Here is a 26,598-nt window from a genome sequence, read left to right as displayed (position 1 = left end):
AGCCTACTATTTGATTTATATATATATATATATATATATATATATATATATATATTCAATTAAATCGTTTAAAAAAGTCTTTATAATAACGTTGTTTTAAACTTTAAAACACGGAAGTAGCGTAATGCCTTGCCGCGCCCACTTCCGCCCTCAGACTGTCGGGCTGGCACTGTCGTCCTCAGACTGTTATGACGTAATGGTTCTGCGGTTCTGCAGCATAGACTGTAAAAAATATGGACAAAGCGTCTGTGACGTAACCCATAGACTTTCTGAAGAACGGTTTTGAGGCTGTTTATGGGGGGTATGGGCGGTCCAAGATTTGCCATCTTGGAAAATCTTACGATATTTCAAATACAAATGTTCACAAAGGATACAGAGGTGGTATGATGTGTTGTGTCAGATCATGGCCGAGACGTCAAATTTCAGGAATTCCACTCGGCGAAGCCCGTTATCAGCTGTAAATCACGCGCTTATTTGTCATACATTTTATATCTAAATACGATCTAAACTACCGAGTTAGAAAAAAATTCACCCCCCTCACAGTTGTCAGGCACTCGGGACCTATCCATAAATACAATAAAAGTCCATGGGACCAACATGTAAACATATACATTTATGCTGTGAAAACGGACATTTTAACATGCGGTCTATGGATATTTGCTCCCTTTTGGGACCTCCCTCTAGCGGATTTTCGATGTATTGCAGTTTTTCGCACTTCCGGGTAGGCTTCATTTTTCAGATTAGAATGTTGCCGCTTGTTCTGCAGTCAGACCTATCTCGCATTTTCCGATGTTTCAGTGTGGACGAGAGACTTTCGGAAAAAGCTTGAAAATGCTAGTGTGGACAGAGCAGTTTTCAAATGTGTCTGAATTAACGTAGCCTGGATTGAGTTGTTTAAACCATTGATAATCTGATTAAAGCTAAGGTAGGCAATTTTCTTTACAATAATAATAATTATTATTTTTGTTATACTGGTTGAAAGTCTCTTCACATCCTGATAATAATCAACAATTAAAGTGGTCTAAATAAATAGATAACAATTGAAAGGGGGTGGGTCTCATGAAATTAATGTTTTTCTTTAGTTCACATTGGGCACAATTATTGGCACACACTTATGCAACGTCCTTTTCCCAAGATAACAGCTCTGAGTCTTCTTCTATGGCTGCTGAGTTTGGAGAACACTTGACAAGAGATCAAAGACCATTTCTCTATACAGAATCTATCCACAACCTTCAGTTTCCCAAGTCAAGTCAAGTCATCTTCATTTAGCGCTTTTAACAATGTAGATTGTTCCAAAGCGGCTTTACAGTGATAATAGGAAATTAAAGTAACAGAGATTGTTTTGGCTTTATGGCAGCTCTAGAATAAAGTTATTGTCCAGCTAAAGTTAGTTTTGATTTATTCACTTACGTCGCAACGATCATTAGTTAACAACTTAGGAGCCGCTAACACGTCATCGTTTTTAACAGAAAACTCTTAAGTTCTCTCTACGCAAACTTGTGAGAACGCTGATGGCATGCACATGCGTATTAAGAGTTAATTCTATAGGTATGCGCATTTGAATATAATATGCAGCCATCAAGTGTTAGACAGTATTCTAGGTTATTACGTGAGGAAGTTTTTTGTCCCATAATTAGAATCTCTGTTTTTTCAGAATTAAGTAGTAGGAAATTACTAGTCGTCCAATTTTTTATATCAGCTATGCATTCCGTTAATTTTGTGAATTGGTAAGTTTCGTCAGGGCGTGAAGAAATATAGAGCTGGGTATCATCAGCATAACAGTGAAAACTAATGCCATGCTTCCTAATGAGATCTCCCAAGGGTAGCACGTACAGAGTGAACAGCAACTGTCCTAGTACTGAGCCTTGTGGTACGCCATACTGAACTTGTGATCGATAAGACATCTTGCAGTTACTGCTACAAACTGTAAGAAATTGTAGTCTGCCTCGACCCAGATTCCACTCCAAAATATATTTTAGAATGAGCTCATCCCCAAAATGGCTTAATTATCATAGAGATGAAAGAAGTGAAGTTATATTGTTTCTTCACCATTTGGGTTGATTACATCCTGAACAAATAGTAGTCAATTGTAGAATGGGAATGGGTGTGGGACACCGAGAACCTTCTCAGACAATGGGGTGTCTTAACTTCATTAACATACAGAACAGAGCTGTTACAACAAGAGCAACTTAATTTACATTAAGAGTGGTAAACTGTAACAGGATAAAAGGTTTAAGATTGGGATGTTCTGGGTTCATTCTGACGCCGGTGAACCCAAGGTGCTTCGTGTACCTTGCCACTGCTATGCTGTAATAAACAGCATAGCAGTTTTTGAGCAGTTTTTTTCATTTTTGAGATCTTCGACGTCCACATCATTTTTTCTTACATCAGATAAGTATGATTTAAACCATGCTACTGCAATTCCACTAATGCCAACATAATGTTCGAGTCTATTTAAAAGAATGTTGTGGTCAATAGTATCAAATGCAGCACTAAGATCGAGTAACACCAATAGCGAGGTGCTTTTAACCTGCTTTTAAGAGGCGGAGAATTTTCAGCGCAAAATAGAGACGCGCTTTTACCGGCTTTTTCTGTACATAATGCGGAATACATAATTAGGCGCAGTTTACGCTGCCCCTCCCATCTCTTTATGTGACACTCCCACTTTCCCCTTGACCATCCCATTAATGCATATGCATGACACTGTGGCAGGGGGGGCGTGGTTCAGCGAAGTCTGTGACGGGAGAGAGGATCGGGAGACAGGTGCGGCGTGAGTGGGTTAAGTGTGAATGACAAACACCTGTGTCTTATTTCAGTAATTGGCGTGGGGAGACGGATAAAAGCCACGAGGAAACGAGAGAGTGGCTGAGAGAGACCGGTGGAGACTTGTGGGTGAACTGGACTGTGACGGGAGAGAAAGAGAGGAGAGCGACGAGAGCGAGAGACATCGAGTGACAGCTGATCGCCGCGAATTGAGTCTGTTTTGTCCAGCGCGTGTTGCGCGACTTTTGTTTATGTTGAAAGAGTTTTGAATTTGAATAAACACCCACAGTCTCCTCAAGCCGACCCTGTCCTCTTCCTTCCCTTTATCTGAACGTTACATCTGTTACAGACACGAAAAGCGCATTTTGCCATTTTCAGTTCTCGCGACAGGCAGTCTGCGCTTTCACCTCGGTGCGTCCCGTTCGTACACACCTCGCCATGGTTTTATGCGCACTTTGTGAAACAAATACGCCTGAAGTGGGCGCAAAAGCGTTAGTACATCTGGCCCAGATTGTGCTCGTTGTACCACGCACGTTGGACTATTTTCTTTGATCTTCTTTAAGCGCAACAGAGCAACTGTGTCTAAAGTGCTGGAAAAGAGAGAGTTAAAAGTTTCTGTCGCAATATCGAGTTCTTCTAAGCTATCTGAAAGAGCCTCTAGTGATGGGATTTATCTGACCTTGGTGACGTGAGACAGCTGGCAGACAGTCGGTTTAGCCAGTCTGTCTGCTTCCTGACCTGAGCCCCAGATTGTCATGTTTGAGCTCTAAGACTATGCGCCATATTACTAGAGAGAAGAGCAGCACCATCCCAGGAGGGATGAATACCATCTCTTTTCAACAGGTCAGGTCTGCCCCAAAAACTTTCCAATTGTCTATGAATTCTATATTATTTTGCGGACACCACTTAGACAACCATCCATTGAGTGTTGACAATCTGTTAACTATCTCCTCACTCCTGCGAACAGGAAGGGGGCCAGAGCAGGTCCATGCTGGTGCATCTCTTCAGTAAACCCCACTCATTTTCTATAGGATTCAGGTCAGGGACTGGGATGGCCAAGCCAGAAGCTTCATTTTGTTCTCAGTGACACATTATTTGTTCTGATTTCGATAATTTTTTAATCACTGTCCTGATGGAAAATTCAATCACAGCCCATTATAAGATTTCTAGCAGAAATGGTCAGATTTGGATTTTTTATCTGTTGGTATTTGCTAGAATCCATGATAACATGTCTCTGAACAAGATGTCCAGGACCTCCAGCTAAAATAAAAGGCCCCCAACAATGAAGATCAAGCAGTTTATGTAACTGTGGACATGTGATACTTTTTATCCCTGTTTGCACCAAACCCATCTGGTGGGTTTGCTGCCAAAAGCTCTTTTTTTTAGTTTCATCTGACCACAGAAACCAATCCTGTTTGAAGTTCCAGTAGTGTCTGACAACTGAATATGCTGGAGTTTGTTTTTGGACAACTTGTGGTGATGTAGGGGCTGTTTGATCAAAATTTCTGACCCCAAGACTCAGCTAATCTCTGCAATTCTCCCATTTGCGATCTTTGGAGAGTCTTTGGCCACTCAAGCTTTCCTCCTCGCCATGCATTAGGACGATATAGACACACGTCCTCTTCCAGGCAGATTCAAAACATCTTTAGTTGATTGGAACTTCTTAATTATTACCCTACTGGTGGAAATGGAGATTTTTTAATGCTTTAGCTATTTTCTTACAGCCACTTTTTATTTTGTGAAGCTCAACAATCTTTTGCTGCACATCAGAACAATAATCTTTGGTTTTACTCATTGTAATTAATGATTAAGCCAATTTGGCCTTCGTGTTTATATATACTTTCATAGTGTGTTTATATAGTGTGGGAATATACTTCAGAGATATTTTACTCATAAGAATTTGTAGGGGTGCCAATAATTGTGGAGAAACTGGAAAAACATTTATATCATAATGTGAATTTCCCCCCACTTTCAATTGTTTTACTTCAATGAAAGGTTAGAATTTTGTGATTTTTTGGGATGAAAGATTAAAAGGATTTATTTTCACAGATTTATTTTTCACAGCTGTCTTTGCTCATATTAACCAAGGGTGCCAATATTAGTGGAGGGCACTTCATGTATTTGCAAACCTCCTCACGCCCAGTAGTGAGAGTTTGGGGTGTGTTTGCTGTAGCAGGCTGAGCCAGAGGGTGTTTAGACGGTGTGGAAAAAGACATTCAGATTTAGTTACAAAAGTGCTAATAAAAATTTGAAGACTTGTCAAAATACACAGACAAACAATGGGGTAAAACAAGGATAAACATTGGCATTGTTTTTAAAAGATGGAGGAATTTGATGGAATGTTTGGGTTTCGATCGATGCGACAAACTTAGAGTTTCTTCTTGAGAGGGAAGCTAAATGTCAAGTTAAAAGTATTCGAAATATGTAGGACCTTTTATTGAAAGAAGCCCACTTTTACCTATCGAGACATGTCTTCACTTTAATAGATCCGGAAGAGATGTTTGTGATGTTGGGGTAGACGTGATGCATGAAAGGGCCGTTTGCAACGGCTGTTTGAAAACATCTTTATTTTTGTAATTCTTCAAAATGACACTAATAATCACAGAAACTGCCTACCCTAGCTTTAATGGGTAAACATTAGCAATGTAAATGCTAAACTGGATCGCTTTCTGCTGTGGAAAAATCTCAAGTGTGATCACATTTTCAAAAGATCTATTTCATTTGTATGGACATGTAAACATGTATTCTATGTGTCTTTGGAGATGTAAACTAATACGTCCTTTTCCCTGGACAGTCCTGTATTTCAGCTACATTTTTAATGTCCTGACTTATTATGAAAAAAAAAAATGTTGTCCCATATTTCTTCTTTCCTAAATTGTCTTTGCTAGGTGATCATATAAAAGCCAGTAGTAGTGTTCTGTCATGCGAGAATAGCCTAATCAAAGGTAGCCATTCTCGTCAGAGTATATTTTGTATAACAAAATTATCATCCAATCACAATTCATTATCGATTAACTTGTCGTTAATGAAGGCGGAATATTAGAGAGCAGATCACATCAGACACGAAAGATGTCAAGCAGCATGTGTGTACATTTAATGGGGATATTCAAAAAGAGTTTATCAAGTTATTTTGTGTAGTAGGTTGTGAAAAATAAATCAATGTAGTATTGCGCTGAATGAGATACACCAGAAGCGCTCTCTCAGACAGCGCCCGATCCCGAATTCAGTTCTCTTGCACCTAAATGTTCAACTACAGACAAAGTTGTAAATTAAATCTTGCGTAAATACAGTCGGTTATGCCTGTCCATCCCGTCCCATAAAAAACCATGAGAAATCTGCTCACCCTACATATATATTAACTCAGTCCCTTAATTTACAGTTCATGTAAGGAGTATTTTGTGAATAAGAATGAAATCATATAAAAAAAGGCTACATTTAAATCAATAAAAAAGTGACATAGCTAGTGTCCATCATACCAGAGATTGCAGTTTGGATCCTCCATCAGTGCAGTGAGCACTGAATTTCCAGGGTGATTGTAGCTCAGATCCAGCTCTCTCAAATGTGAGAAGTTTAAATTCACAGCTGAAGCCAGATGAGAGCATCCTTCTTTTGTCACCATACAGCCAGATAATCTACAATGACAGACATCAAAGGCATAGATATGGATGTATATCCCCTCAGTTTTATGACTATTTTAAAATTACCTCAGATTCTCCAGTTTACAGTTTTCTTCAGTGCATCAGAGAGCAGCTTCACTCCTAAATCTTTCAAGTTATTGTTACTCAGGTCCAGTTCCTTTAGGCAGGAGTTTGACGACTGTAGAGCTGAAGCCACACTTTCACAACACTGATCAGTGAACTTACAGATGGACAATCTAAACAGAATATTAAATGATTACATCATTGACCCTTATGTAAGAACTGCATTTGCAATGTATTTAATGCTTTACAAAACCCAGTAAGCACAGAACGTTCCCAAATAAGAACATTCTAGGAACATTCTCTGTATGTTTTTTTTGTAACACAAAAAAAACCTCCCTGCAACCTTCTGGGAGGCTAGTTTTTGAACAACCTAAAGAGAACTTTCCCTGCAGGTTATTTTTAGGTTTGATTAAAGTGAACCTTCCCAGAACATTATCCAAGTTAATAAGTTAACAAAATAACTTTTTGTTAATTTTTTTAATGTCTGTGACTAAATTTCATATTTTAACCCTCTGGGGACCAAGAACGCACCCGTGCGTTTTGGCAGATTTTTTTCACATAGCAGAAAAATATACTTAAACTACTCCATCTTTTCTGGTCATACAGAGTTATGAAACATATTTTAAAAAACTGTTAAATGTCTACTTTTTTATGTGCCCACCTACAATCGAAATAAAATATTGTGCTTTTGTAAAATAAAGAAAATAAACAGGGTGTGCGTTCTGCCTCTCCGTGTCCGTGAACTTTTTTTCTGGAGCACGTCTCTAAACTTAAACAAAACTCAGCTAATACTATTCACCCAGACATGAGCAATAATCTATGTAATCTATATAAAAAGATAGATGTGTCAGCCATTCTCATTATCATGTCTGGTCTCTCAGCTCATTATTTTCCTAATGTGACACGCCCAGGGAGAGCGCGCGCTATTCAAACGCTAATGGTCTGAAGCAACACATTGAGACATGTAAAACGCCCATACAAACTCTGTAAACACACTTTATTTAGTCAGATTAATGTACTGTCGTTTGGCGCGGCTGTGATGAATAATCCTGGGACATTTACCTACCTCAGAACAAGTGCTGGTTTATTTTCACTTCGAGGAGCGAGCTGAACTGTAAGTGTTTTATTCTTGTGCTTTGTTCTAATCGCGATATAGAATAACGTTTAGACTGTTTAACTGTTTAAATTTGAATCATGTTTCTGAGTGTGTGTGTGTGTGTGTGTTTGACTAGTTTAGGATCGATTATAAAGTTTTAACTCTAAAATAGACATCAAATAAGCTTTTGTTAGCAGTTTCTGCTCATATGTTAAATATATAGTATGTTTTGTCAAAAATAAACTTATCAACTGTTATAGTGTTTGTTCCAGCTAGGCTATATCAAAATAATGAATCCTTAACTTTGAAATATGTATTATAAAAAATGTATTGGCATACTTTAAAAAATAATATTTTATAAGAGATTTATGGAAAAAGACAATTTTCTTTTCAAGATGTTTCCGACTCTAACTTTGAACCAATTCTATTGAATGGCCCATATAACCTATTTGAACAGGATTTGTTTCCAGGTATGACTAAAAATGTGCTTTTGACTTTCATTTATATTTTGATTTATATATATATATATATGTCTGTGTGTGTGTGTATGTATGTATATATATTTTCCTTGCATTCTTTCTTGTGACACACCTGAATGAAATGAATTCATCTTTGTCTTCTCAGGTGAGAATCACCTAATTATACATGAGGGGGTTGGGCCGTTCACGCCCATTCGCATATTGCCTTTCAAACAAAAAAAATGTTTTTCACAATTTAAAGCAATCTATGGTGTTATGTGAATGATTATAAAGGATGATTTTCAGATCATTTTGAAGCAAATACTCTAGGCCACAACTTCCATTAGTCAAAAGTCTTGTGGACACATATTTAGTATGTGTTTTGTGGCCTTATTTCAGAAACTTTAATTTTTAGTTTTATCAATAAACATGCATAAACAATATTCTCTCAAAAATACAAACTTGTACATACATATTATGGTAGCCCTGTTTGTGCTAAATAGAGTGTAATTTCACCTGTGCCAGTAATATCTTTATAAGCAACTGAAAAAAGCACAAATGTCAGGGCATGTCAAAACATCTCAAGGACCCCAAAAACACCTTGGTCCCCAGAGGGTTAAAAGCCTAGATTGTACTGAAGTCATTGTTATTTGGTGCTGAAATAACATTAAATCTGGGTTATTGTGGTACAGTGACACAAGACCATACAAAATCTTACATGTTAATGGAAAAATGTAATCTTATTTAATGCTCCATATAATGATTTATGTGCTTGGATTATATCTATTGATTAATCAATTGATCTATTGATTAATCTATCTATTGATGCAGCAGTGCTGGATGATTACTGATGTATAGCAGGGTAAATTATATCAAAGTAAAGAAGTTAGGGACCAAACCAACAGGGAACGTTTTTTTTACGTAAAGAAAACTTTCCAGGATAACCAACAGAACGTTAAGATGTCTGTTCTGGGGATGTTCCGGGAACCAGAAACTACTGTTCCCAGAACATTCTGGGAACCAAAAATTGTTAGCTGGGGCAAAAGATTCAAGAAGAGCTTTCAGTGAGCAGTGTAACTTTCAGTAAAATGTGTTTATAAAGTGTACAAATTTGTCTGATATTATTCTTTGGGCTGAAATGAATTGTGACATTCCAAAGATTTTTATCAGTTGTTTCTTCTTTATATGTATAGGCAGTATATATATATATATATATATATATATATACACTAGGGGTACAACGGTTCACAAAATTCACGGTTCGGTTCGATAAGATACACTTGTGTCACGGTTCGGTACGGTTCGGTACGTTTTCGATACAGCAAAAAAAGAAATGGCAGAGAAATTTCCTTGATTAAATTTTTTTAATTATATTTTTATTAAAACTAACATCATAAATTATGATATTTTTTTACTTTGTGCAATGATGGAGCTATACTTGACTTTTCTTAGGAGCATATAAAACAAAACAGCTCCTTGGACAAAATGAAATGTAATATTTTAGTAGTTATAAACAAAGGTTTATTTTAGTTCAGATTAACATTTGATAAAACCGACGTAATGTTACCTGAAAGTATTATAGCCTACTATTCCTGCCAAACTTCCATGGTTACAGTTAGTAGTGTTACTACAGTAAATCCATGGTGAATGTTGCTGATCTGTGGACACTGAATAGTTCATTCATGGCACAATGTTTCTTCCTGGTTTCCACGTCAGCGCTGTTTGATCCGTTAATAACGGAGAAATGTAAATGTTTCTCACTAGATCTCGCAGCGAATGTTATTACTTCAGTGGCGAATTCTAAATTTTTCTTTACTGGATGTCGCTGTGTAACAGTGCTGCTTGATTAAGATCGGCTCGCGCTGCATTTGTCCAAACTGATAAACGGTCCGTCAACCACACAATAACGAGCAGCTCAGTTTCGTTCCGCTTACATTACATTTGCCATTTGATGTAATGTTGTGGTCAAGCCAGCATCTCTTACATTATGAGCGCGCTTGCCACGCGCGACGCGCCTACATTTGAAATAACGAAATTTTGGTCGTCAGGAAAAATGGTCCAACGAACTGTTCGGTTTAAAAATGTGTACCGAAAACCACCGAAAGCCTCGTACCGAACGGTTCAATACGAATACGTGTATCGTTACACCCCTAATATATACACTCACCTAAAGGATTATTAGGAACACCATACTAATACTGTGTTTGACCCCCTTTCGCCTACAGAACTGCCTTAATTCTACGTGGCATTGATTCAACAAGGTGCTGAAAGCATTCTTTAGAAATGTTGGCCCATATTGATAGGATAGCATCTTGCAGTTGATGGAGATTTGTGGGATGCACATCCAGGGCACGAAGCTCCCGTTCCACCACATCCCAAAGATGCTCTATTGGGTTGAGATCTGGTGACTGTGGGGGCCATTTTAGTACAGTGAACTCATTGTCATGTTCAGATGAGTTTTAAGGGATAAATAATCCTTTAGGTGAGTGTATATATATATAACTTAAATCATGCTGTAACATTATTCGAAACTGGCAAATAACAGTATATTTGATCATTTCCACTTATCCAACAAATCCACTCTCTGTATACTGTTGGTAAAATGAAATAACATATATATACAAAGGCATATATATACAAAGGAATCTGACAAACAAACCTCAGTTTTTCTAGTTGACAGTTTGGACTCTTCAGTGCATCAAACAGCAGCTTCCCTCCGGAATCCTCCAAGTTATTGTTACTCAGGTCCAGCTCTCTCAATGAAGAATTGAATTGTAGAGCTGTAGCCACACTTTCACAGCACTGATCAGTGAGATTACAACCTGAGAATCTAAAATAACAGTAAATGGTTAATTGACACTTTGCAGAATTACCATTAAAATAGGAAGGTCGCAAAATTGTTTGATCTTAACGTTAAAGGGGTCATATAATGCCATTTTTGTACAAGCTAATATGCTTCTTTAGGGTCTAAATTAAAAGTTTGTAATATACTTTAATTAAAAATTCTCATTAGTATTGTAAGAAAACACTTATTTTACCTGGTCAAAAACAGCTCTGTTTTCTGCACGCCGTTTCAGTGCATATGACTTTAAATGATAATGAGCTTTGCTGACTCCGCCCCTCTGTTCTGTGTACACCGTTTGTAACTCAATAACTCAATAACCATAACGCGTTGTTCAGTATAAACGTGGGATTATGAATTATATTGAGAACATCATACATAGAAAACATGCCGTAATGTACCCTGAGTGTAAACCTTAGACGCATTCATTGTGAAGCGTGCAGCTAGCGATTTGCAAAGATTAATATATTAATATAAAGTTTAATAAGACGTTACACTCACTTCCGTTCTTCTGGAGGTGCAGCAGGAACACGAATATCTGGTACCGATGCTTTTTCATGAGCAGCTTCTTAGCAAATCCAGCTTTATACTGATCCTCGTTTATAAAGCAGTCTGGTGTGTGAAATGATTCGCGCAAACATGAGAGCATTGACGTTGCTCGTGGGGAATATTCCCTTCGAAAACAAACACAGCCACTGCGTCTTCAGCGGTTCGGATTTAGGAACATTAAAATGACTGCTGTGTTCGTTATTACACCCAAGAACAGAACACCACAATCGCTTAGACTCCATTCTGCTCATAGACAGTGCTCCAGCATATCAACAATGACCGCGCCTGTCCGCGCAGACTATGATTGACAGCTGGTTCACAAGCGAGGGCGGGTCTGTGTTGACTCGCTCCTGTCAATCAACAATCGTGGGAGGGGCTTCCGAGCGTGTGACGTCACACGGTCGAACGGCTCAATTTGAGGCAGGGGAAAACATATAAGGAGATTAAAACAAAAACACTGGATGGATTTTTATCGTTTTATGATGGTTGTGTATAGGCACTGCCAACACACATTTCAGTACAATCAACTTGTAAAAGTGCAGTTACCATTATATGACCCCTTTAACAACTGTTACTTTGCCCTACACATTTCAGAGCACCATTCATCACCATCATAGTTGATCTTTCTAGAAAGGATAAAAAAAAATACACAGAAGATAATAGAGATGCACTGGTCCACCAGCCATAAATCGGAAATGGATGATTTTTGCTCCAAACACACGATCGGCAACCGGACAGTTTTTAGCTTTATTTTGCCGATCTTGCACACAACCTGCACACAAAGTACATTGCAATCATTTCTTAAAATGTCTTGTGTTGAAATTAGAGATGCACCGATTACAATTTTCTAGGCCGATTCCGTTTTTTTGTTTTTCACTTTTTTATTTTCAATAACACAAATATTTATTTTCTATATATATATATATTATAAAACACCATATACTTTTACCCAAACTGAATAATAAAAACAAGTTTAAATGGGTAAATCTTCTATAAACATTTTCTATAAAGAGTCTTCATTTTCCTTTCTGACATAACTACCTACTCCAGTTCTTGTTACATATCTGCACACGTCAGCGGCGCATTACGGCTCCGACAAGGATTTATTCCGTCCTTTACGCGGTGCCAACTCACACTAGAAGCATTTCAGAAGCAAAGCGACTGGATGCGCGAGACCACGTGATATGCCTATCCAACGTGGTTTTTCTTGATTTTTGGGTTTCTACCTTACATTCTATGGCTTCTACCAAGGATATATTGGTTTGCAGTACAATTGGGAGTCTGCACAGGGTGTTTATTTTGAAATTGACAGTGTTTTTTTTACTTTTATTTTGTATTTACGTTGCGGCTTGGACGTGGCGTCCGTCGAAAATAGACACAAGGTGCGGATCCACTTGTCCGTGCGATACTTCTGTCGCGCCGCGCTCCGCTTTATTCCTATGAATGACGTCACGCGACTTTAACGCGCCCGCAAAGCATCCCGGGAAGGCGGCGCTTCATTTGGAAAAATGCTGCGCGTTAAAAAGCTGGCCGATGCCCATCTTTATGCAAATGAATTCCGTTGAACGCGACGCGACTATCCAATAGAAGTAGAGCATATGGAGACGGGGGGAAGTCTCTCGCAGGTCCTCTGTTCTAGACTGGTCGCTGGCTCAAAACCACGCCCATAGCGGTAAACTTGAGGAACGCCCATCAAAGTACAAATGTGGGGAGGCGTCACGACACCACGCGACTGTCGTGTCGCAAAAGTGGCTCTCTACCGTTACCCCTCATTTACACTGCACACGTCTGCGGCGCGTTACGGCTGCGACACGGCTACCGGAGCTGATCGCGGCCATTCTAGTCAATGCGTGTGTTTACACCGGCCGCGAAGCGGCGCGTTTCAGAAGCTTCCCAGAAGCGGCTTTCCGCGCCGCTTCGCTAAATATAGGCGCCTAGTCTATTTTTGACGGACGCCGCGTCCAAGCCGCACCGTAAATACAAAATAAAAGTAAAAAAACACTGTCAATTTCATAATAAACACCCTGTGCAGAATCCCAATTGTATTGCACACCAATATATCCTTGGTAAAATCCATAGACTGTAGGTAGACACACAAAAATCAAGAAAAACCACGCCGGACAGGCAAGTCACGTGGTCTCGCGCATCCAGTCGCTTCGCTTCTGAAATGCTCCTGGTGTGAGTTGGCACTGTGTGAAGGACGGAATAAAACCGTGTCGCAGCCGTAATGCGCCGCAGACGTGTGCAGTGTAAATGAGGGGTTACGGTGCGGATCCACTTGTCCGTGCGGCACTTCTGTCGCGCCGCGCTCCGCTTTATTCCTATGGGTGACGTCATGCGACTTTGACGCATTCTGGGAAGGCGGCGCTTCATTTAGAAAAATGCTGCGCGTCAAAAAGCTGACCGATGCCCATCTTTATGCAAATGATTTCCGTTGAATGCGACGTGACTATCCAATAGAAGTAGAGCATATGGAGACGGAGGGAAGTCTCTCGCAGGTCCTCTGTTCTAGACTGGCCGCTGGCTCAAAACCACGCCCATAGCGGTAAACTTGAGGAACACCCATCAATGTACAAATTTGGGGAGTCGTTGCAACACCACGCGACTGTCATGTCGCAAAAGTGGATCTCTACCGTTAGGCTGCGGATCCACTTGTCCGTGCGACACTTCTGTCGCGCCGAGTTTTCCTACATGTACGTTCCGTGTGCACGTGTGATGCTGATGTTGCGCGATGTTAATCATGCGGCGCCCAAGTGCATTTGACCGGCATAAAATCGGCATATGTGAGACTGACCGGCCGGTCGCTCTATTATTTTGCTGTTATTGTTTTGTGCAGGTGTGTCTTATGTATAATTTCACAAATCTAAATTCAGACCATTCTGTTTTTGCTTTAAATCAACCAGAAACCATCTGGGAACATTCTGGGAAAGTTAAAGCATGCTGTAACATCATTAGAAACTGACATTTCCACTTTTTTTCCAACAAATCAACTCTCTATACTGTTAGTAAAATGAAATAACATATACAAAGGAATCTGACAAACATACCTCAGTTTTTCTAGTTGACAGTTTGGACTCTTCAGTGCATCAAACAGCAGCTTCCCTCCACGATCTTCCAAGTGATTGTTACTCAGGTCCAGCTCTCTCAATGAAGTATTGAATTTTAGAGCTGTAGCCACACTTTCACAGCACTGATAAGCAGAGCCGGATTAACGCAAAGGCAAACTAGGCACGTGCCTAGGGCCCGACTGGCTGGATGGGGCCCAGACAGAGGGATACATTTTTTTTTTTTTTTTTTTTTACAAATGTCCTATCTACAATTTATTTCAATATTTATTAATTAACTAAAAATAGTGACGATGTTTATCTTAACCATAGACTGTTACATTACGTCACATTAACGCCAGCCCATCAGGTGCTGCGAAGCAAAAGCCTAAATAGGCACGCAAAGAAGCACAGCTCGTAATGCAGGTGTGTGCGTTGTCGTCATCTATTTTGGAGTGATTGCAATGTATTCTAAATATAAACTTGTACTGTAGATCAGCGTCATTTCTGGAAAAAACATTCACCGCTTTATTACGAGTTTAAAAGAGCGCGAGCGTCATTAACGTGCCCAGACGCGACGCTTTGAATTTGCGCGTACAATGAATAACATCGCGTCGGGAGCTGACTAAAAACGCTACAAAAGTAAAAGACAAGACGTTTGAATTCAAAGTTAAAAAGCCAACACACTACAACATTTTTAAATGTTTCAAATAAAGGATCTCGGGTCTATCTTCTAAATTCTGCTGATGATTATACCCTGTCTGACATCAGCCTACTTACGCCAATAATATCAGTTTAGAATTTTTTTTCTAATCAGTAGCGATCGTGTCTTTCTCTTCCACTTCATTTGTGTATAGCATATTTAAGCTAGCAATGCAATGCATAATATCATATTAGGCCTACTTATATTAATAATATGACAATATCTGCATTCTGCAGTCGAATATTTATTAAATGGGAGGGGAAAATCCTGCCCATACCAGCTATGAAAAAAATGATAAAAGCATATATCACTGAAGTGGTATTCTGGAACTGTGAATAAATTGAATAAAACAGCAAAATAACAATAACAATAACATCTTCATTAAACAAAAAAGAGATTACCTTAGATGAAGTTTGATTAATATGTAGCCTACTGGTAAAAAGTCTGGACCAATTACTATTTTTAATGTTTTTGAAAGAAGTTTTTTTATTATGCTCTACAAGCCTGCATTTATTTGATCAAAAATACAAAAAAGAAAAAGAAAAACAGGAATATTCAGCAAGGATGTGTTAAATATATAAAAAGGGATAGTGAAGACTTTTTTAAACAACTTTTTAATAATAATAAATAAAAAAAATCCTGAAAAAAAGTATCACAGGTTACAAAATAAATATTAAGCACCATTTCTAACATTTGATAATAAATCAGAATATTATAACGTTTTCTGAAGGATCACATGACACTAAATTCAGCTTTGCATCACATAAATATATTTTAAAGTAGTAAAATAGGAAAACTGTTATTTTTAATTTTAATAATATTTCACTATTATTTATCTGTATTTTTGATCAAATAAATCCAGGCTTGATTAGCATAAGAGACTTCTTTCAAAAACATTAAAAATATTAATGTGTCCAAACTTATGTACTGTGTAAGTAAAAACATTTAAAATTAAATGTTGTATAAATTAAAAGGTTAGGAATCATATTTGTTTCAAGAGTTTTTTATTGGGGGTGGGGGGCCTCCAACATGAATATTGCCTAGGGCCTCCAAATGTCTAGAACCGGCCCTGCTGATAAGTGAGATTACAACCTGAGAATCTAAAATAACAGTACATGGTTAATTGACACTTTGCAGAATTCCCATTTAAATAGGAAGGTCTCTGTCATGTATTATGTATACATGTTGTAGTGTAATTGTGTGAACCTATGCGTTACAATTTGTGTTAGACAGACACACAAGTAAAGAGAGTTCAGTTCAACCACATGCGGTTTCCTGTCTTCAATACATTACATGGTGTCAGAAGTGGTTAAAATGATAAATTATGGATCAGCTGAAGCCCCCGGGAGTTCTGTGCTTAGAAGGAAACCTAGCCGAAAACTGGAGAGGTTGGATCCAGCGATTTTAACTGTATCTTATCGCGAGTGGAATCTCAGAGAAGTCGGAAAAAATAAAGTGTGCCACTTTTCTGCACGTCGCAGGAGACGATGCTATCAAGGTATTCAACACGTTTACATTTGATGATGATGTTGACGACTTCGAGACATTAAAAGAGCTGTTTGCCAAATACTGCGAACCACGAAAAAACCTGACATACCTGAGACATTTGTTCTTTATTAGAGCACAAGGCCAAACAGAGTCGATTGATGCTTATGTGACAGACTTAAAGAATAAAGCGAAGGATTGTGAATTTGGAGAACTTACCGAGTCACTGATAAGGGACCGAATTGTTTGTGGGATAACAAATGACCAGATCAGAGGCAGGTTGTTACGGGAACCCGATTTAACTCTGCGTAGGTCAGTGGATATTTGCCGTTCCAGTGAAGTGAGTCAAAACCAATTAAAATCACTGCAAGAAGAAATTGAAATCCCAGTGCACAAAATTCACAAACAGAAGAATGTGAAAAAAGGAAAATAATTTATTCAGCCAAAGAAGTCATTAGGAGAATGCACGAGATGTGGATACAAACACGAACCAAAAAAATGCCCTGCATACGGACAGATATGCAAAGCCTGCCACAAAAAGAATCATTATGCAAAGAAGTGCATGACTCGAGCACAAACAGAGAAACAACAAAGAATTCATGGAATCGATCAAGACGATGAAATGTTTCTTGGAACCATTGAGATGGAGACTGAACTGTTTCAAATCAGTGATGAAGTGAAAATGAAAGAACTAACTGGAGTACAACAGTGGACTGAAACCCTCAAGGTAAACAACCAGAAGCTGATTGTAAAGTTAGATACAGGTGCAGACTGTAATGTCATATCAGTGCGAGACCTGGATGCATTAAAGGTTGACAGAAGTGACATAAGAAAATCAGGATGTAAACTAGTGACATATTCAGGCCACAAGATGTCGCCCTTGGGTCAGCAACGCCTGCAATGCCAGTACAAAGACAAGCTGTACACTCTTGAATTTCAGGTCATAGAGAAAAATGCCTGTGCAATTCTGGGAAGAGAATCATGCAACATTTTGGGAGTGATAAAAAGGATATATGAAACAACAAGAGACACATCAAAAGATATTCTGAGTGAATTTGAAGATTTTACAGGACTGGGTTGTGTTCCAGGGGTCCACCACATTCAGACAAAGCCTGAGGTCATGCCAGTGATTCACGCACCCAGGAAAGTTCCAGTGGCCTTGAAAAAAGACATTGAAAGAGAACTGAAACGTATGGAAGAGATGGGTGTCATAAAAAAACAGACTGAGCCCACAGAATGGGTAAATAGTATGGTGACAATAGTAAAACCCAACAAGATTAGGATCTGTATAGACCCTCAAGATCTAAACAGAGCAATACGAAGAGAACATTATCCTCTTAAAACGCTTGAGGAAGTTGTCGCAGAAATGCCCAGAGCCAAGATATTCTCTGTGGTGGATGCAAATCAGGGATTTTGGCAGATCCGGCTGGATGATGACAGTTCTAAACTCTGTACATTTAACACGCCCTTGGCAACATGACATCATGACTTTGCGTAAACATACACGCCACTTTCAATTCAAGTGGCGTGTTATCTATACGCATTTTGAGCTATCCGCGTGTATGTCCACGCCGAAATCTTTTGCGTGTATGTCTACGCCATTAAATGTCCGAGTGATTCCGCGTGTATGTGTACGCCGTTAAATGTGCGAGCAAAACGAAGCAAAATCTATATCTACATCTGTGGAGCGATATTTTTTTTCCTAGGATGGTAGGAGAAGACTCATAAATGGTATTAACCCCAGTGACGGGTAGGTTTAGGGACGGGGTTGGGGTAGGTCATATATTTATATATACATAATACAGTAATATAACGTTAAGTCAAAGGCGTTGATAAACACGCTGAAAAGCGATTATGCGTGTTCATAGCACGCCAAAAATGGAAATACGAATTGGCGTGTCATACATACGCCATTTCATGAGATCAGTCTGCCCTTGGGGAGGTACAGTTTCACAAGGCTCCCTTTTGGGATTTCATCAGCTCCAGAGGTGTTCCAAAGGTGTTTGTCTCAGCATCTGGAAGGAATGGAAGGAGTAGTTAATGTAATGGATGACATTCTGGTGTGGGGAGAAGACAAAGAATCACACGACTGCAGACTGAGGAAGTTGTTGGAAAAACTGAGAAGCATAAACCTGAAACTGAACAGAAACAAATGCAAGATTGGCCTAAGTGAAATCAGCTACATAGGTCATGTGCTGAGCAAAGACGGACTGAAACCTGACAATGAAAAAGTGAGAGCTATTCTTGAGATGCCGGAGCCACAGGACAAGTCAGCCCTGCAGAGGTTCTTAGGCATGTTGCAGTACTTAGCAAAGTTCATCCCAAATATTGCAGAAGTGACTGCACCTCTCAGAAAGCTGCTGGAAGGAGAAACACTCTGGCATTGGGAGAGTGAACAACAAGACAGCTACAATCGTCTGAAAGTGCTAGTGAGTACAGCACCTGTGTTGAAATTTTATGATGTGAGCCAGCCAGTTACCTTATCTGTGGATGCGAGCTCAGAAGGAGGAGCTGTGATTCTTCAGGAGGGACAGCCAGTAGCGTACGGCTCGAGAGCACTAACAGATTGTGAAAAAAACTATGCACAAATTGAAAAAGAGCTGTTAGCAATTGTGCATGGCTGTGAAAAATTCCACCAATATCTGTATGGACGCTGCATTCAGGTTGAGTCCGACCACAAGCCATTGGAGATCATTTTCAAGAAGCCACTCCATAAAGCTCCATCCAGACTTCAGAAAATGATGATGAGACTGCAAAAGTATAGCCTGATGGTGAGATATGTTCCAGGAAAGGAGTTGCACATTGCGGATGCATTGAGCAGAGCGTATCTTCAAGAGCATTGCACTCAGGACAGCAGAGAAGAGGAAGAGATAGAAGTAAGTTTTATACTTCACCAATTACCTCTTTCAAAGGAAAAGAAAGAACAGTTTCAGTCAGCAACTTTAGAGGATGAAGAACTGAGATTAGTCAGAGAAGCGGTTCAGTCAGGGTGGCCAAACTCAAGAAGCCAAGTACAAAAATCTATACAGCAGTACTGGACTTTTAGAGAGGAACTGAGTTACACAGATGGACTGTTGTTCAAAAATGGTAAACTAGTAGTCCCAAACAAAATGCGAGATGAAATGCTTGAAAGAATCCATGAAGCACACATGGGTATCGTAAAGTGCAAGGAAAGAGCAAGAGACGTCTTGTTCTGGCCAGGGATGGCAAAGCAAATTGAAGATATTGTCAGTAAATGTGACATCTGCAATAAGTACAGAAACAGCAATTCCAGAGAGCCACTTGTGTCACATCCTGTACCAGAAAGAGCATGGTCAAAGCTTGGAATGGATTTGTTTCACTTCAGAGATACTGATTACCTCCTCTGTGTGGACTACTTTTCCAAGTACCCCGAAATCGCTAAGTTAAATGATATGACAAGCAAGCAAATCATTGCGGTTCTCAAATCAATGTTCGCCAGACACGGAGTGCCAGATGAACTCTTTTCAGATAATGGTAGACAGTTTGTAAGTGCTGAAATGCGAGCGTTTGCAGCCAGCTGGGAGTTCATTCATACAACCTCAAGTTTTACACAGTCAAACGGTCAGGCAGAGAGGGCAGTGCAAACAATAAAAAATCTGCTGAAAAAAGCACAAGACAGTAACAGAGACCCGTACATTGCTCTCCTGGAGTATAGAAACACACCGTTGAATGGAATAGGCCTTTCCCCTGCACAGTTACTCATGGGAAGAAGACTGAAGTCAAAGATTCCAGTGTCAAAGAAACTGCTGATGCCCAAGGTTTTCAGACAGGTGCGTAACAGACTGAGTAACAGGCAAGTCAAGCAAAAGAAATACTTTGATCGTGGGACAAGAAAGCTACCTGAGTTGAAGAAAAATGAAAGAGTGAGAATTAGACAGGATACCAAATGGCAACCTGCAGTGGTTCTCGACAAACTTCAACAACCAAGATCTTACATTGTTCAAACACCAGACAGTCGCATCTTCAGAAGAAATAGAAGAGGTTTGCTGAAAACAAAGGAGACCATGTGTCCTTCACCTCAAACTGAAGCTGTGGAAGACTTACCTGTTCCTTCAACAGATTTTGAGCTGAATTTCGAGCAGGAACACATTGTGGACAATAACACCAGTGCAGGTTGTTCGTCTTCTGTGAATGCCAAGAGTTCACCTGTAAGAAATGGTCAATTTCATGCAGTGAGTAATGAGAGACTGTCAAGATTTGGTAGACCTATCAGAGTGCCTAGTAGGTATCGGGAGTAATACAGTTTGGTACCAAGTCCTACGAGTAGCTTAAGTTTATTGTTGTGTGCTAGTTATGTTAATAAAAAAAAAAAAAAAAAAAAAAAAAAAGGAGATGTCATGTATTATGTATACATGTTGTAGTGTAATTGTGTGAACCTATAAGTCACCATTTGTGTTAGACAGACACACAAGTAAAGAGAGTTCAGTTCAACCACATGCGGTTTCCTGTCTTCAATACATTACAGTCTCAAAACTGTTTGATCTTAACGTTAACAATTGTTACTTTGCCCTACACATTTCAGAGCACCATTCATAACCATCATAGTTGATCTTTCTAGAAAGGATTTAAAAAACCCACACAAAATCTCTAGAAAGGATTAAAAAAAACACACAAAATTGCTTAAAACGATACTAAATACAAAACAACGATAATAAAAAAAACAGCAGTATAAATAAAAGCAGAGAAAATATACACAGTAGCACTACACACTAATTTGCATAATACCGATTGCGATATATAAGGAGAACTGGAGTACTGTAATTATCACAGTATTCATATACACAGATTCAACCACACTTCTCCCCAAAATGCTCACATTCAATAGAAACTTGAAAAATTACATATTTTAGTCGCACGCTTACTCTTTATTAATGTATTAATGAATTTTGCATTAAAGAAAAGGTGGTCAAAAATGTAAAGTTCCCAATTATTCTAATCTTTATGGTAGTGGTGCCGGTATGACGTCACTTTGTAGGCCAACCGGCAGTTCGCATTTTCTCATAGGCTTTTGGATTACCACAAAAAACAAGCTCTCTGATCAACAGAAGTTTATGATACTTATACGTTTTGTCCATCAAGGTAATTTTCACAGATGAAAAAAACTTGAATTTTTTAGGCCTAAATGCAGTCACCAGAAGTAAAAAGCTAAAGGTAGGCTATAAACGAACTACACTGTTCCACGACTTCAACATCATCATCATCACTGAGCCTCCGACAACTCTTAGTTTTTATCTAAAAACATTTTCCCAGAACATTTGAATTAGACTAGTTTATAGGAGAACAATAATAAGTGTAGCCTGTGGGCCTGGTTAGGATTCGGTTCCTTCAGTTTACTCTCGTTCTGACTCTTTCATTTTCATGTTTAATCACGTCACTAATTGGTGGGTGGAGCGGGCATTTAGTAAGCCATCAAACGCGATTGAGGCAGGCTTCTATATAAACACCTGGTGTCCTTAGACTGGGACAGTGTACTGCTGGCTCTGGTGTGGTGAATCAGCGATTCAGATGCTGTTTGAGTGTTGAGTAGGTATGTTTAAAAGCGTTTTTCTTGTCTGTCGTTTTTCACTGTGTTAGATTGCCAAGCGAATGTTTGTTTTAATAGTGCGTGAAGGAGCCGACGCTGATTGAGCCGTGGCGCGCCATTGTTTTCCTGTCTGACCACGTATGGGCAAGCGAATTACGGCAAAGTAATGCCAAACTACGTCCGCGTTTAATAAGCATCGGCTGGAGACTGTGACTGCAGTGGGATGTTTACATTCAACTAGTCTTCCCCTTTTCACTGTGAATGTTACGACAGACTGTCTTGTATTGTGTTCTGCCCGTATTTCTTTTCCCTTGCTGTTGTCCCATTTAGTGTGTGTATTTTTGGTATCCAAAGACGTACATCTTGATATTGACCACCTTTTTTATATGGCCATTTTATCCGCGTGATTCTTTTTATTTTTTATTTATTTATTTTTTCAAACCACTTCAGCGGAAATCCCGCCCTGCAGCCGATTTCATTGGTTTAGGTTACAGTGACGGGTAGGTTTAGGGATCAGTGTTTGGTGTAGGCAAATCTGTAGTGATTGACATGACCAATGAAAACTACTTGGTTACTATCGTAACCTCAGTTCCCTGAGAGAGGGAACGAGTATTGCGTAGCTATACGCAGTGGGGAAACTCCTTTTCCTCGATTTACTGAAGCCTATATGTAAAACGCATTTGCAGCTGCACAGCTAGCACACTGAGCGTCTGACACGCTCATAGACTGTGCTGCAGCAACTGCACATCCAATGGCACGGGCGACTCTGACGCGCGACCAATGAGCTAGCCCAACGTCAGAGCCCGCCGAGGGGGCGTGGCCCAGCCTATATAGACCCCCGAATTCGCCATTATAGCAGGTTTATACGACTGAAGCGACAACTTCACCAGTTACTATAGTGCGGCCGGCTACGCAATACTCGTTCCCTCTCTCAGGGAACTGAGGTTACGATAGTAACAGAGTAGTTCCCTTTCGAAGGTCACTTCGTATTGCGTAGCTATACGCAGTGGGGACGCCATGCAAAACGCCGCACCCTGAGTAACTGGTTGCACTGGAACTCAGGACCCCTGAGTTAACAGAACAAGCCAGAACCCAATAACATATGCATATACGTATATATATATAACAGACCAGACACAGTCGGGTCTGAATAATATATATAAAGTCAGTAACAACTAACAGAATATACTAACAAAACCAGACACCGTCGGGATTATTAGTATAACTTTATTACCGGCCGAAGCGGGTTTATATAAATATGTATGTGATTATGCACAGTAATCTTTGTAGACAAGACCAGCCACTGTCAGGTCTCAATCATACCGAAAGCACCTTCCCCTGCAGGGAAGGTACCTCCATATTATAGAACTTCATAAATGTGGAAGGCGAGGACCAGCCGGCCGCATCACAAATATCTTGAATGGGAAAACCAGATGACCAAGCCCACGAATGAGGCCATACCTTTGGTCGAATGGGGCTTGACACCTATGGGGCAAACCTGACCCACTGAGGTGTAGGCCAAAGAAATGGCATCCACTATCCATCTAGACAGTCTTTGCTTAGTGACTGGATCACCCTTAGATCGGCCACCAAAGCAGACAAACAGCTGTTCTGATTGTCTAAAAGATGCAGAACGCTCCAGATAGATTCTCAACGCCCTGACAGGGCAGAGAAGATTAACCTCCCATCCTCGGCAGAAGGGGGAAGGGCTAAAAGCGTAATAACTTGTGCTCTAAACGGCGTTGAGAGCACCTTGGGTACGTAACCATGCCTGGGTTTGAGAATGACTCTGGAGTCATCCGATCCAAACTCCAAACATGCAGGACTCACAGAGAGGGCCTGCAGATCTCCCACTCGCTTGATAGATGCCAATGCCAACAGGAGAGCAGTCTTTAGCGAAAGTGGTTTTAGATCAACCGACTGGAGCGGCTCAAAAGGTGGTCCCCTCAGGGCCCTAAGGACCGTGGAGAGGTCCAAAGGCGGCACCGAAGGGGGCCTGGAGGGGTTAATCCTCCTAGCACCTTTCAGAAACTTTACCACCAGGTCATTCCTTCCTAGTGATTGGCCAGCCACCAGAGCATGATGCGCTGCGATGGCTGCCACGTACACTTTGAGTGTACAATTTCTCGAGCACCAGCTGGAAAAACCCGACCACTTTAAAGCATAAAGGCGCCGAGTAGACGGGGCCCTTGCTTCAGAGATAGTGCTTAAGACCCTGTCAGGAAGGTCCCCGGGTACCCGTTTAGGGGCCACACATGGAGGGCCCATAAATCGGGTCGGGGATACCATATCGTTCCGTTGGCCTGTGTGAGGAGATCCTTCCTCATCGGAACAGGCCAGGGGGTCGTGTCTGACAACTGAACCAGTTCCGGAAACCATGGTCTGGATTTCCAGAGAGGAGCCACCAGAAGGACTGGGCATCCGCTCTCCCTGACCCGCTCGATAACTTGTGGGATCATCGAGACGGGGGGAAAAAGCGTAAAGGGGGCGGCTGGGCCAGAGATGAGCCAGCGCGTCCCTGTTTTTCGAGAAGAACACCCTGCAGTGGCTGTTGGCTCTCGAGGCGAAAAAAAGATCGACTTCGGCCTCGCCGAACATCTCCCATATTAGACTGACCGTCTGAGGGTTCAGGGACCACTCGCCTAGGGGAGTGTTGCCCCTTGAGAGCATATCCGCGCCCACATTCTGGACGCCCGGGCAATGCGCTGCTCTCAGAGAGCTCAGATTGGCCTGTGCCCACATGAGGAGGTCCCTCGCCATAGCATACAGGTTGCCTGACCTGATGCCGCCCTGGCAATTTATGTAGGCCACCACAGACACGTTGTCTGTACGGACCAGGACGTGGTGACCCCTGAGGTTTGACAGAAAAGCTTCCAGGGCCAAACCAACTCCTTTCATTTCCAGACAGTTGATATGTAAGCTCTGCTCCGTGCTCGACCAGAGGCCGGAGGCAGGCTTGCCCTCGTGCAGCGCTCCCCAACCCATGTTGGATGCGTCTGTAAAAACCACCTTCCTCCTGGAAACTATCCCCATGGTCACCCCCTTGCGGTACCAGTCCTGAGCCCGCCAGGGTATCAGTGTTCTTAAACACCCGTGATTCACCATAATGCGCAGGCTGCCTGACTGCCATGCATGGGTTGGCACACGGCGTTTCAGCCAGTGCTGCAGCGGGCGCATGCGCAGTAATCCCATGTGGAGTACTGATGATGCGGCTGCCATTAGACCAAGCAGTTTCTGAAACCTCTTCAGAGGCGCGCGCTCGCGCGCCCTGAATGCGGCTGCCAGTGTCTGCACAGAGAGCGCGCGCTCTTGAGTGAGCCGCGCTTTCATTGTCACCGAGTCTAAAACCGTGCCCAGAAAGACCACAGTCTGGCTGGGGTTCAGTTCGCTTTTGGCAACATTGATTGTGAGACCCAGGCATTTTAAATGGCCGAGAATCAAATCCCTGTGAACTATTAGTTTGTCTCCCGACTGCGCTAGCACCAGCCAGTCGTCGAGATAATTCAGCACACGCACTCCCTGGCTTTTCAGCGGGGAGAGCGCTGCATCCATACATTTCGTGAATGTACGGGGTGCCAGAGACAGACCGAACGGCAGAACGGTGTATTGATATGCCCTCCCCTCGAAGGCGAATCTCAAGAATGGCCTGTGACGAGGGTCGATCTGAATATGAAAGTATGCATCTTTCAGATCCATTGAAACAAACCAATCCCCCGGGCGAACTTGCGCGAGAATTTGTTTGAGTGTTAACATTCTGAAAGGCCGTCTCATGAGAGCCCTGTTCAAACGCCTCAGATCTAGTATGGGTCTGAGCCCGCCGTCTTTCTTTGGAATTAGAAAATAGCGGCTGTAAAACCCCGAATACATTAGCGCGGGAGGGACTGACTCTATCGCTCCTTTTGCTAATAATTCCTGAACTTCGGTGCGAAGCACGTGACCCACGCCGCTTCTCACCGATGTCTCGATAACCGCCTGGAATTTCGGGGGTCTGCGAGCGAATTGGAGCGAGTAGCCTCGCTTTATAGTGTTTATGACCCAACTCGACACACCGGGGATGGCTTGCCAGGCCATCACCCGTGTGGCTAGGGCGTGACACACTGAATGGGGGGGACCGCCTAACATAGGGGGACCTGACACCCTTATAATGTGATTTGTGCACATACTGAGTGTTTGACTGACTATATAGGCTTTTGCCCGGGGGGAAGTCAGTGTTACAACAGGCCGGGGGCCGCCTAGTGAAGGGGGACCGTGAACCCGTGTGTTGTGATTGTGAAACATGCTCTTTTTGTGCTTTATTTGGGTCGCCGTGAAAACGGCGTTTGTTTGCAAAGACGCGCTCACTGCTGCGGGCCTGTTTACAATAATAAAATCCCCAGCCGCCTGAACTGAACAGGGAGCTGTGGGAAGTTTTG

General features: G+C 41.1%; 1 pseudogene; it reads right to left on the bottom strand.

Annotated features, from left to right (window-relative positions):
* The window catches only part of LOC130103500 (NACHT, LRR and PYD domains-containing protein 3-like), a 51,609-nt pseudogene that overhangs the window by 11,601 nt on the left and 13,410 nt on the right, over positions 1 to 26,598 (bottom strand).

This window comes from Rhinichthys klamathensis, unplaced genomic scaffold (assembly GCF_029890125.1).
Source record: "Rhinichthys klamathensis goyatoka isolate OS25496 unplaced genomic scaffold, OSU_Roscu_1.1 h1tg000289l_1, whole genome shotgun sequence".
NCBI lineage: Eukaryota > Metazoa > Chordata > Actinopteri > Cypriniformes > Leuciscidae > Rhinichthys > Rhinichthys klamathensis.
This window is presented reverse-complemented; position numbering and strand designations above follow the sequence as displayed.